The 11,142-nt window shown below is 42.0% G+C and overlaps 1 long non-coding RNA gene across 1 annotated transcript; it reads left to right on the plus strand.

Moving 5' to 3' along the window:
* LOC117543974 lies at positions 1–4,899 on the plus strand. The gene is made up of 2 exons (XR_004568622.1): positions 1–2,729; positions 3,004–4,899. It is a non-coding gene; the product is annotated as an uncharacterized LOC117543974 (long non-coding RNA).
* Positions 4,900–11,142: the final 6,243 nt, after the last annotated feature.

Raw genomic sequence — 11,142 nt, forward strand, 5'->3', positions numbered from 1 at the left:
GTGTGTGTGTGTGTGTGTGTGTGTGTGTGTGTGTGTGGTGGGGGGCTTCTTTTTGTCCAAAACTGATCCCCAAATTATTCTGGGGGCTCAGATTGGTGTGAAAGGGACGAGAAGGTCACTTGAAATCGCCTTTTATCCGCTGGCTTTTTTCTATGGATCAGCAACTTTCAATAGACATAATCTAATCGCTCTTAATGGAAAGGCCATTCGTGAGAAATAGTGGAAATATCGTTGAGCCTATAGGCTACAACCATTTAAGACCAACGCATTTAACAGGCAATAAGAGTTAACATAATAGCATGGCTGTTAATTATTACTGGAAACTGAAAAGTGTTTGCCGAAACAGGGAAAGTAACACACAGTTTAAAACCGACAGATGCAAACAGCATTCTGTGGATTAAGGATATATATATATCTTAATTTGTTTTATATTTATTATAATACTTAATTATTTCATAATTGTATTGTGTTTTTTTTAAATTAATATATTATTTTGCCCTAAAAGGACTTTAGTTTAGCAGTAAAATTGCACTATCCCATAGTTTGAATCATGCTAGTTTGTATTATTGTGCCTTTTCTCATTATTTTTATTATGGCCCGTGTCTCCTGAGATTTGAGATCCCTCAGTTTTGGACGTGATAAATGAAAGTCTCTTTCTAGGGTTTTTGCATCCCAGACTATAATTGTGCACAATAACTGCAATGACTTTCCCAATTAGGCTTGAGGTTGGAGTTAAGTTAGAGGGACTGTCAGTTTAAGCTATGGGCAATGGCTTTATTGCTAACCATCATTTCTTTAGCGCCCATGTGCTAATTACTCTGGATGGTCCCAGAGACGGAGATTATAAATCCATTAGCACCCAAAACCTCGTGGTTCCACAGTGCAAACACTGTAATTTTGTAGTAAAACCAAAAACCAAACTTTAAGTAGCCTACCAGAAGCTAGATGAAGGGAAACAGATTTGCAAAAGCACATGTGTACTTCTTAGACATCCACTGTGAGGGGAAGCCCAGCGTATATCAATCAGCAGCTAAACCGAAACACAGAGTAAACGAAGCAGGACAGAACATTAACTGTCAGGGGAAAATGTCTCATCAGTGGTCGATGGTTAGATTCAAACACGGTCTGTTTATATTACTGTGTCAACTTAATGTAGCATTGTAGTCATAAATGATCAACACAACACCGTTTTCATGTGGTTTCTATTTTTATGCAAGTTTGGTAAATAATGTATTGTTATTAAAGTGCATTAGAAATATCCAGGGAGCGCCGCGGTCCGGAGGAATGAAGTGAATTAGAAAAATACATATTGCCTGTTAACTGCGTTTAAAGAAGGCAGTACAAAAACCGGAACCCATACGGGGGTGCGTGTGAAGGCATCTCACCCTTAAAGTAATTTATTTCAGGGAAACCGGAGGGCAAAGGTGGAATTCTTGAGAAATTCAACAAGGATAAGGGAGCTTTAGGAATTCTGCACGCAGATTACCTTTCATTCCATCCTCACATTATCCGACAACACACAGTAGAAATATAGCTCAGCGACAAAAGAGCGAGATTACCCTCCGACACAGAAGAGTGCAAACAATTTTTAAGAAGTATGGCGATTATAGGGGAGCGAACAAGGAGAGAGAGGCAAAGGAGGAGAGAGGAAGGGGGGGGGTCAACACAGTATAGGAGCGATTCAATGTGTGCTTTCAAAGGGGGAGACACAAAAAGAAGCTCGTCGTTCATAAAGTGTACTGTCACTGTCGTGTGGGGGACCCATGTTAAAACAGTATTTAAAACAGTAATTTCATATTAAACACAATTTTAAAATGAGCAGATGATTACTGATTGGTTCTTTTTAGGTGACAGTTTGTTGTTTACACTGTTGGTTATGATTACTGACCCTGGGTCAGAGTTTGACCCCCTTCTGGCTTAACTTGTTTGGTTGTTTTGGTTTGTAACTAACTGAGTGGCATCACATCAGCACTGGGATTTTTCCCCCTCAATTTTCTTACCCCAAAACCAACACACAGAAGGGGTTTAATTAGAAATGTAGTGTAGCTGAACCATCATAATGCTGGAGCAAAATTGGCAGATTTACATCAGTACAGAGAAAAAAGGAAACAACATTGGTCCGATTGGGTAAACCACACATTTATTTATTTGTCAGCCCTTAAAATATGATATGCCATAAATGAATAGCTGCAATACAATGTTTTCTTCAATTTAAAACATCTCATATATATATTACATATAATGCAACAAATATAGCACAGATTATAAAAAACAGCACATTTCTTAATAAAAACATTAAAGAAACACATATATATATTTAAACCAAAAGACATCCCTCCCTCTTTCACACCAACCACACTGGACGGAACCCTTTTGACATTTTGTGTATTTTCATTTTAAACATGTGTGTTAAAAGACAGTGAAGTGAAGGTGTGAAGGTGGCCTGTGTTTAGCGTCCAGACCTGGCAGATTGTGACCTTATCAATGTGAAACTCTTAAGATAAATTATTCATAGCACCTGTTTGATGTCTCCGGCCAAAGAATGACAAAGGTGTAAGATTTAAGATCCATCTCAAAAGCCATGAATATCAGCCGCTGTGCTACCTGTCCTTTTTTTAAGAGGAGAAAAATAGATAGATAGGCTGCATTTTAAACCATGAAAATGAACAATTTGTTCCCTTACAGGAGGTGCAGACGAGAGCAGCCAGAGAACAGACATAGATACAGTAGTAAGTGCACGCTAATCTTCATTTGTAAATATATTAATAAAGCTCAACATGAACTCAATGTACCAGTTTCAGTATGCACAGTGTGGTTTCTGTCTTAATGTCATGTGACTCACAGGTGTCCAGTGATTATGTCGGTCACTGAAGCAGACCACCCACACTGTCACTGCCTGCTTTATCCTCACTTTAATTTGAATCTTGAAGCAGAGAGTTTGACTGATTCGGCGGAGCTAACCTTGCCCTTTTGTAACCGAGTTTGTGTTGTGTCTCTTCACAGGCAGAGAGCAACATGGCGGCCAGGTGTTCAGAAACACAGCGGGACGTGTCGGTGTGGTGCAAGGATTGACACTTGGATGAGATGTAATTTATTGCGAGTGCTGTTTGATTATAAGACGTTGATGGTGATACTACTGCTTAGTATGAGCGTTGGCCCACTTGACATGACAGCCCTGCAGTGACAGGCTTATTGTACTTAATCAAATACGTATGTGGTAAATATAACATCAATTGTAAATTAATAGTAACTCTTAATAGATTTGAACAGGCTGCCCTCTCTGGATTGTATTGGTCTGTTAAGATTTGTTCTGTTCACTAAGTACATTTCTGGAGTGTGTGTTTATCAAGTACTAACACAAACTACTCAGAAATGAATCCAAGCATCATGGAACTAAAATGTGTTCTCAATGATTTGTTTTGGAAAAAGACCAGTATGCCTATTCGCAAAATGAAAGCTGATATTTTCGTAGCTAGAGGTCAACATAATACACTATAAATAAAACAAATAAGAGTAGGACTGATAATAATGATGATATATACAGATGTACAGATTATACATATACAGATTAGTTTGAATTATGTGTGAGCGCGCTGAAGGAGAGGTAAGGAGACACTCTCACAGACGCTTTCACACATGTTTGTGTGTTTGCTTGACTCTCTGTGTGTGTGTGTGTTTGTGTGTGTGTGATAGCCAAGTCAGTTTCCCCTCAGATGTTCCCTTTGACCTTTGACCCAACAGTTGGGGTCAAGCCCTGACAAATGAGATGGTCGAGTTTTGGCCAGAACTGCAAACATTCCACAACAATCTTCTGTACTCCTCCTCCTCCTCCTCCTCCTCCTCCTCCTCCCCTCTTCTCATATCCGTCCTTCCAGTATGTCTCCTAGACGAGAGGAGGGAGAAAGTTCTCATTACACGAAAACATTTTTTATTGAATTTGCTGTGGGAATCTTAAAACACACACCCTTCAAATGAAGAATTACGGCATCGGTTAAATGTAATATCCCCAACATCTGTCTTGTTTACAAAAGGAAAGAAAACAAAAAGAGTATGAACACAGGACAAACATATGTGTTAAAGATTGAGATTTTATAGCCCTGCACTTTGAAAGCACACTGTGTGTGTTTGGAAAGCTTGTCAGTGATGTCAAGGATGAGAAATGTTGCAGTGTGTTTTTTTTACACACACTGCTGGCTCTAGCATTTCCGGCAACATTTCTCACTCTGCCTCCCTCACACCACCCGCTCTGCTGCAATATCCCCACATTTTTCCATCCTTTCACTTCTTCCCCTTCCTCCCTCTCTGTTCGCCTCGTCTCCACTCTATGACCACTCTTGCTCCCGTTACCCTTCCTGCACCACCCTGCTCAATCTCAGCCTCTCCCTCCCTTTGCTCACCTCCCAGCACATTCACTCACTCCCCCCTTCTCCCTTTTTCCTCCACCCACTATTTTCTCTGATTTTCTAACCTGTCGTTCCACAGAATGCTACCACCTGTGTCTTTAGAGGCAAAAGGGGGGGCTATTGGAATTCCTTTTTGGAAAGCTGGTCAAGGTAAGTGGCACCCTCTATTACAATGACACGGCAAATTATGGTGCTGCCAGTTGTGTTTCTGCATTACGGGGTCTTTTTTTTCATGGAATGAACCCGGCTTCCTAAGCATCACCACTCTCTATCAAAGCTCTAGCTACAAGTCACTGCTTTAAAAAACACACGCGGTCACCATTGATGAACGTCAGCAGAGCAACCTCAGTGCCACAAAGGAGCCTGGAGACCAACAAAGCCGGCTGATACAGTAACAGAGTGGATCATGCTCTTGAAATTGCTTTCATAATGATGTAATTTTACTAAAAGGCAATGCAACACAGCAAAGATCTTAATAAAAACATATCAATCTTAATATGTGTGCGTATGTGTTTTTTTTCCCCCTCTCACTCCCGGTAGAATTGTGATATCATTTGATGTCGGCTGTTGTGTGATTCATCGGAGGGTACAGCTGCTTCACATGGATCTTGGCCTGGACAGGACTGTTTCCTCACAGGGCAGCTGATCACATGACTCAATCACACGGATAGATCTGAGCTCTAATTGGCCGTGCACTGGCCGTCACCGAGGCGAATCTGGGTGCATGTGTATGGCTCTCTGCTTTGAATAGTAAAATGTTGGGTTGTTTTTTATCTTGCTAGGCAGAAGGCCAGTGAGTTCTGTGTATGTTTATGGGTGGGGACTAGACCAAGGAATGCTTTAATGATGAACAATGCAAAATAATATGTCATCACTAGTACAATCTGCTATGATCTGCAATTGAAACAATGCAGTGCTATAATGTGCCGCTGGAATGTTAAGCAATGAGTGTAATTTGTGGCTTCAGTTTATCTGTACATTACAACAAAGCTTTCCTATATCCTCTCTCTTTCTCCTTTCACCTCATGGCCCCAGTTTCACCCTATATTCTTTCCCACCCAAGTTATGTCCATGCATTAATGACCAGTTGGCTGCCTGTGTGTCCAGTGTAAATAAATAATAAAGCTCTCCTATCATTCTCATAACCATCAGCTTGGTGGGGTTAAAGCAGACAGCAAGCGACAGGCAACAGGGAGAATATGTGTAGGCGTATGTGTGTAATCATGGCCATGTCCATGGTGCAGTTTAGCTGATTGTGTTTACGTCCCTTTCCTCCTCCTCCTCCTGCTCTGTATGTCCACAGGCAACTAAAGGCTATAAAGGAAGGGCTTAGAGCTACTTGATTCCCTGCCACCACCCACCGTTGCCCCAGTGTTACCGGAGCGTGGATGTCTGCCCCTGTCCCCCAGAGCCTCAGTCTTGCTCTCCCCCACCCCACTCTACCAACACGCACCCACCAACACGCACCCACCAACCCAGCCCCCCCCCCCGACCCCCAATCCCTCCACCTCCCTGCCTCGCTCCCTGATTCAGTGTGTAAAAGCGCCCCCTGAATGATGGATTACTGTGTCACCGCAGCCTGTGCAGGATTAATTTGTTTCATTGATTTCTCTTTAGGCAGAATGCCAGCGTCTGCCGCTTCCCACCTTTTCCCCAAGACTCGCAGCTGTAATAGACGGTAATGGCCTAAGACAAATCAACCCGTTTCTTGTAAAAATAGCACCAAATAACCCTTCCCACCCACCCGCCTGCACTTTACTCACGAGCACATCGGGAAGTGGTGGCGGTGGCGTGGCATCAGGGAGTGTTCGATCCTTCCTCATCCTCCATCTCTATCACTCCATCTGGCTATCCTTCCATACCACCGTCCCTCCTTATCCTGTGCTGAGACAGAGGAGACCATCTAGTCACTCTAACAAAGCCATAAGTCTGCCGTACTTACAGCTCCCTTTCAGGCCTCACAATGGATGGGTAATGACAGCGCTGTCTGGAGGGGGCTGTGGGAGTTGGGCCATTCTGTCCAGTAATGGAAGCAGTTACTGCCATTCCCTATACACCTGCAGGAACAGCTAACTGTTAACCACTGTGATCTATGGCAAGGCCTTACCGCACCACTCTAAGGTTGAAGGGTTGTACTGACATCGCTGAATTAGGGCATGTCTGCACTTCACTTTTTCCCCCTGTCTTTGCTATGGTGCATGAAGTTATTCTACTGTATGTTGAGAGCTATTGAAAAGAGTTATTCATAAACAAATCTCTACCAATGAATCAGTGTTGATATAGCTCTCACCACCGCAGACTGACAATCTAGTATTCCTGACATTCACTGATTTAACGCTGACATAAGATGCTGCCACATCTTTACTACCCTGTCACTGCCATTGAACGATGGGAAACCCAAACTGCCTGTAACATTAAGAACACCACTACAGGCTGACTGTCCTAGAACGCTTTCCAATTCCACAGAGATTTACGAGCAGAACCAGATCCATTAATCCATTGTTGATTTGCAGTGGGTGCCCTGCAGCATTTTTGGGATCAGATATTATACAGTGCTGAAACTCTCCCCGTTGCACAGCAGGGTAGACTGTAACACCCTGATCCGTGCTAAAAATGCTGCAGCAGGCATTAGGAAATGAAATACAAGTCAGTGTTTTTCAATGTATGTCATTAAATTCATGTCACATTTGAAATTCCTGTAACCAGTTTTATCACACGCAACCTGACAGATATATGAACTTTTGACAGAAAATACTGTCACTTACATTCAAAATGACTACATAAACCATAGTGACAATCCATAGAGGGCTCAGTACGAGGGAATTAGAGCTGGTACACAATGTGATAATGACCCGGGCTGCAGGGAAATCTCATCAGCTCCCTGCAATCAATTTAACAGCGGTTACAAAGCCATGGGCTGAGGTTTGTGCTTGGGGACAGAGCACTGGTCACCTGGAGTTACACTAGATCCCCCTGCTGAGCCGGCCTCTCCTGGGTAAACCTCCACAAAGCCCCCTCATGTCTGACACCACCAGGTCCTTCAAATACTGCTCTCAGACAGAGGATTAGGTAATCTCACCATGATACCGTCTTTTTCTCTATTTCTATCTTTTTTTGTATTCCTCATTGTCACCCTTTCTCTACCCCGGCATTCTCATACCTTACATCCTCCCTCCCTCCCTCTCTCTGTTCAAGTGCTTGTTCTACTCAGGCGCATCTATCCTCAGGGGTCCTTACATTCTTAAGTGCCTCCAGAAAAGGTTAGTTTGCAGGTAATTGTCCAGCTGGGGTTGGGCTTATCTTAATTGTGGGTGCTTCAGCACAAGTGACACTACCTTTGATAAAGAGACGTACAGTATGTTGAATAAATAAAGATGTGAGGACAGTACGAGAAAAATATTCACCATTTTAAAGAGTATTTAAGGTTTGTGATTTGAAATATAAACCGTAATTTGAAATTATTTAGTATTATTAATTTATACATACATTTGTCTTCCTAAAAATGTATTTCCTGTACATCACAGGATAGGTGACAAACTCAATATGTGACTTTCCAAGTGACCCATAGTGGGGAAAAGCAATGCTGACCTCATGGTGTTAAAATCTAAATGACTAGCTCCTCAGCCACTCTAAATCTATACTTCTATTAGCCATCTGATCATATATATATATATCCATGTCAATAGGAAGCTTTGAGGGGTTAGTGTTTGCATTGCCCCAGTCAAAGGTCATGACTGACCAATAAAATATTTCCAGAGTACCATCAATAATTCCGACATGCAGACTAATACAGTATGGGATTGTGGGCAGGGGGAGGAAGCCTGCTGTGCTCGCTCCAAGCAGAATGGATGAACAAGAGGCCAAAAGGTTACCGGACAGACTTCGGCCCCCTGCCCCTGCCCCCTCTCATATGTGCATTTGATAGCGACACAGGCAATTATAAAGGTATACTTCAGACAGGTCAAATGGGAAAGGGCAAAGAGCAGAACCTTCAAAGCACTGGCCTGAGTCAAAGGTTAGGATGGACATATCCCATCATAGCGTGCCGCTGGGAAAGGGATAATAGAATCATAGCCATAAAGACACAGACTGATGAGAAGGGAACACAACTGATCATATATTGTCTATATTAATGTGATATTTTAAATCGACAGAGAAAATGACGGCATGAAAAGATGTTAGGCCTGACTACAGTTACTACTTGTTTGGAGTGTTTATGTGGTGCGTGTGTGTTCATACACTGTATTCAGTCTAATGAACCATCAGGCTTCATGGCTATTAAATATGAACGGCCCAAGGTCAGAAAGGGTCATGGTATGCGTTTAGCACCAGTGACCAATGGCAAATGTAAAGGTCAAAGTAGAATTGCCTGAGTCGGAACAATACAACATTTTCTCATCCACATTTATGCATTCCATTGGCAGTGATTTATGGAGGGAGATAAGCGTACGGATGGGAAGAAAACACTCTCTTTCTCCTATCCCGTCAGACTCGGTAAATACACTACTCACTCATATCAATCACCATGTCACAGTGAATCGCCACTGTATGCTTCCTGCTCAGATTAAAAACTGCCTTTGTCTTGCTCTGCCTTCTCCCTCCAGCTCTGGGGAACACACTGGCGGTATTGTTGCTATTTCACAAGCTCTATATTAGCATTTCAAACAGTTGTGGTACAATGGTAGTGTGTATGTTCAAAGTCACAGGATGGTATGGATAGATTCCATAATGTATCAATCATACACTATGGAAGTAGGGTCCTGAATTGATCGCAAAAATACGGAGAATTTCTTCTTTTTTTTTCCTGTTATGTGACAAAGGCTTTTTCCAAAATGATGTTCCCACACTTCATTCATTAAAAGGCAGTGTAGAAACTGTTGAGCTATTTTATTGTCTTTTTATTAGTTTCATGCATTTGATAGTATCAGAATTCCAGAGCATTTCAAACAGTGCAAGTTGGAGCAGGTTTTATGCTTATAAAATACATCACTGCTGATTAAAATCATTTCCCCTCCTCTGTCCCCTGCAGGACAACATTCCTGCGCTACAGCCAGACATTCTGTTCAGCATTTTGTAGAAGCAGCCGCTCAGGGGGGGTCTCCACTGGGCCAGCGATTAACTCTATAACCCGGCTTTTAGATTTGTGTAGGCCTCTTGAACACGGTCATGTTTCCCATGTCCCTTTGGCTGCTTAAATGTGAAAACCAGCCTGTCGCTGGTGCACCACAGCCTTTGCAAACTACCCCCAAGTGGTTCAGAATTCAGCCAGCGAAAAGTCCAAAAAGAAAACATGCTTTTGAACTGGCAGCCAAAGCGGAAACATGGTCTAGTGAGCTGCTTTTTAACCTGAACCATAAAGACCAATTTTCCTTTCCTCCAATAGTAATACATTTGGTCCTTTCCTTTATTACAAATACTATGTTTTTCCATTGTAAGATCAAAGGGTGATAATGCGTGACACCATAAGTACCAGTGTATATTACCTGACACTTTGTGTTTAGTCCTCCATTAGTCTGGATTTCAGCTGCATGCAACTTCAGTATGACAAAAACCTCTTTAACACCAGAAAAACGTATAGAATGTTTCTCCTCTGGAAATCATATCAATTTCATTGCATCAACTGTAGAGGTCAGCTTTGAGGATCACATTTTTACAAGTTTAATACCAGCAATGACATTTCCCTACATGCCTGCTGTTCAACAATCTGTCCTCCCTGCCTGTGAGAACAACAGTTCTAAAGGCCGTTTATATACAGGACAAGTTCTGTATGATCTGTCACATTCATCTCTATTTCCCATTCACCACGGGGCATTTGAACCACATCAGAATCTATTACCACCATGCAGATTCAGCCCCTGCTGACAATACAAATCATGATAAGATGGAGCTGTGACTCCATAAACATCCTAGCACATCATATGAGCTGTGCTGGATAGCAGATCCCACTTGTCTTCTCTATGTGATCGTATATTTATATGGATATCATTACATCTCTGCCTGTCTTTAACCTGTGTCTGTTACTACCTCATTCAAACAATAGATATAAATACTTGTGTGTGTATTCTTCTGTGCGTGTGTGTGTTTATCTGTGGGAACATCCATCACTCTGCAGTAGGGGTTCCAAATCAGCTGCTTGTGAGGAGAGATTTATGCTGTAATGCATCAAATCAACAGACCTTTACAGTAAAATATTATTTTATCAATAGGCCTGATCAATAGTGCATGCAAGACGCAGTGTAATTATTACAGAGGTCCGTATCAATAAAACTGTCACGCATGACCTCCTGCCAAAGGCTATGGAGCAGGGAGTCACAGACAGTCGAAGAAACGTTTGTGTCACGGCCCTGGGATGTTTGATTACCTGTACATAAGGTCATATCTGTGAGGAACCATAACTCTTCAGGACATCTAGGAAGAAATGAGTCAGGCATAAAGTTTTAACAGTATCAACAAACTGCTGGATTGAAACACATTCAAACCTATATGTACATATATCTTGTATTATACTGACCAATTAATACTAACAGGTGTGTCTAAAAACTGTCACTGTCAGTAAGTTGTGTTCCCTTGCACCTCTGCAGACATTCGAGAATGTAAATGATAGGGATGCGGATGACTGTTTTTACTGAAAGAGGATCATTTGTCCTGAAGCAAGGCAATCCAAGAGTGGAAGAAAGACTGTCAAAAAGGGCTTTGTATTACACTGTAGTGGGAGCACTCTGCTTAACACACATAACAC

The sequence above is a fragment of the Gymnodraco acuticeps genome, unplaced genomic scaffold (assembly GCF_902827175.1).
Source record: "Gymnodraco acuticeps unplaced genomic scaffold, fGymAcu1.1, whole genome shotgun sequence".
Lineage (NCBI taxonomy): Eukaryota > Metazoa > Chordata > Actinopteri > Perciformes > Bathydraconidae > Gymnodraco > Gymnodraco acuticeps.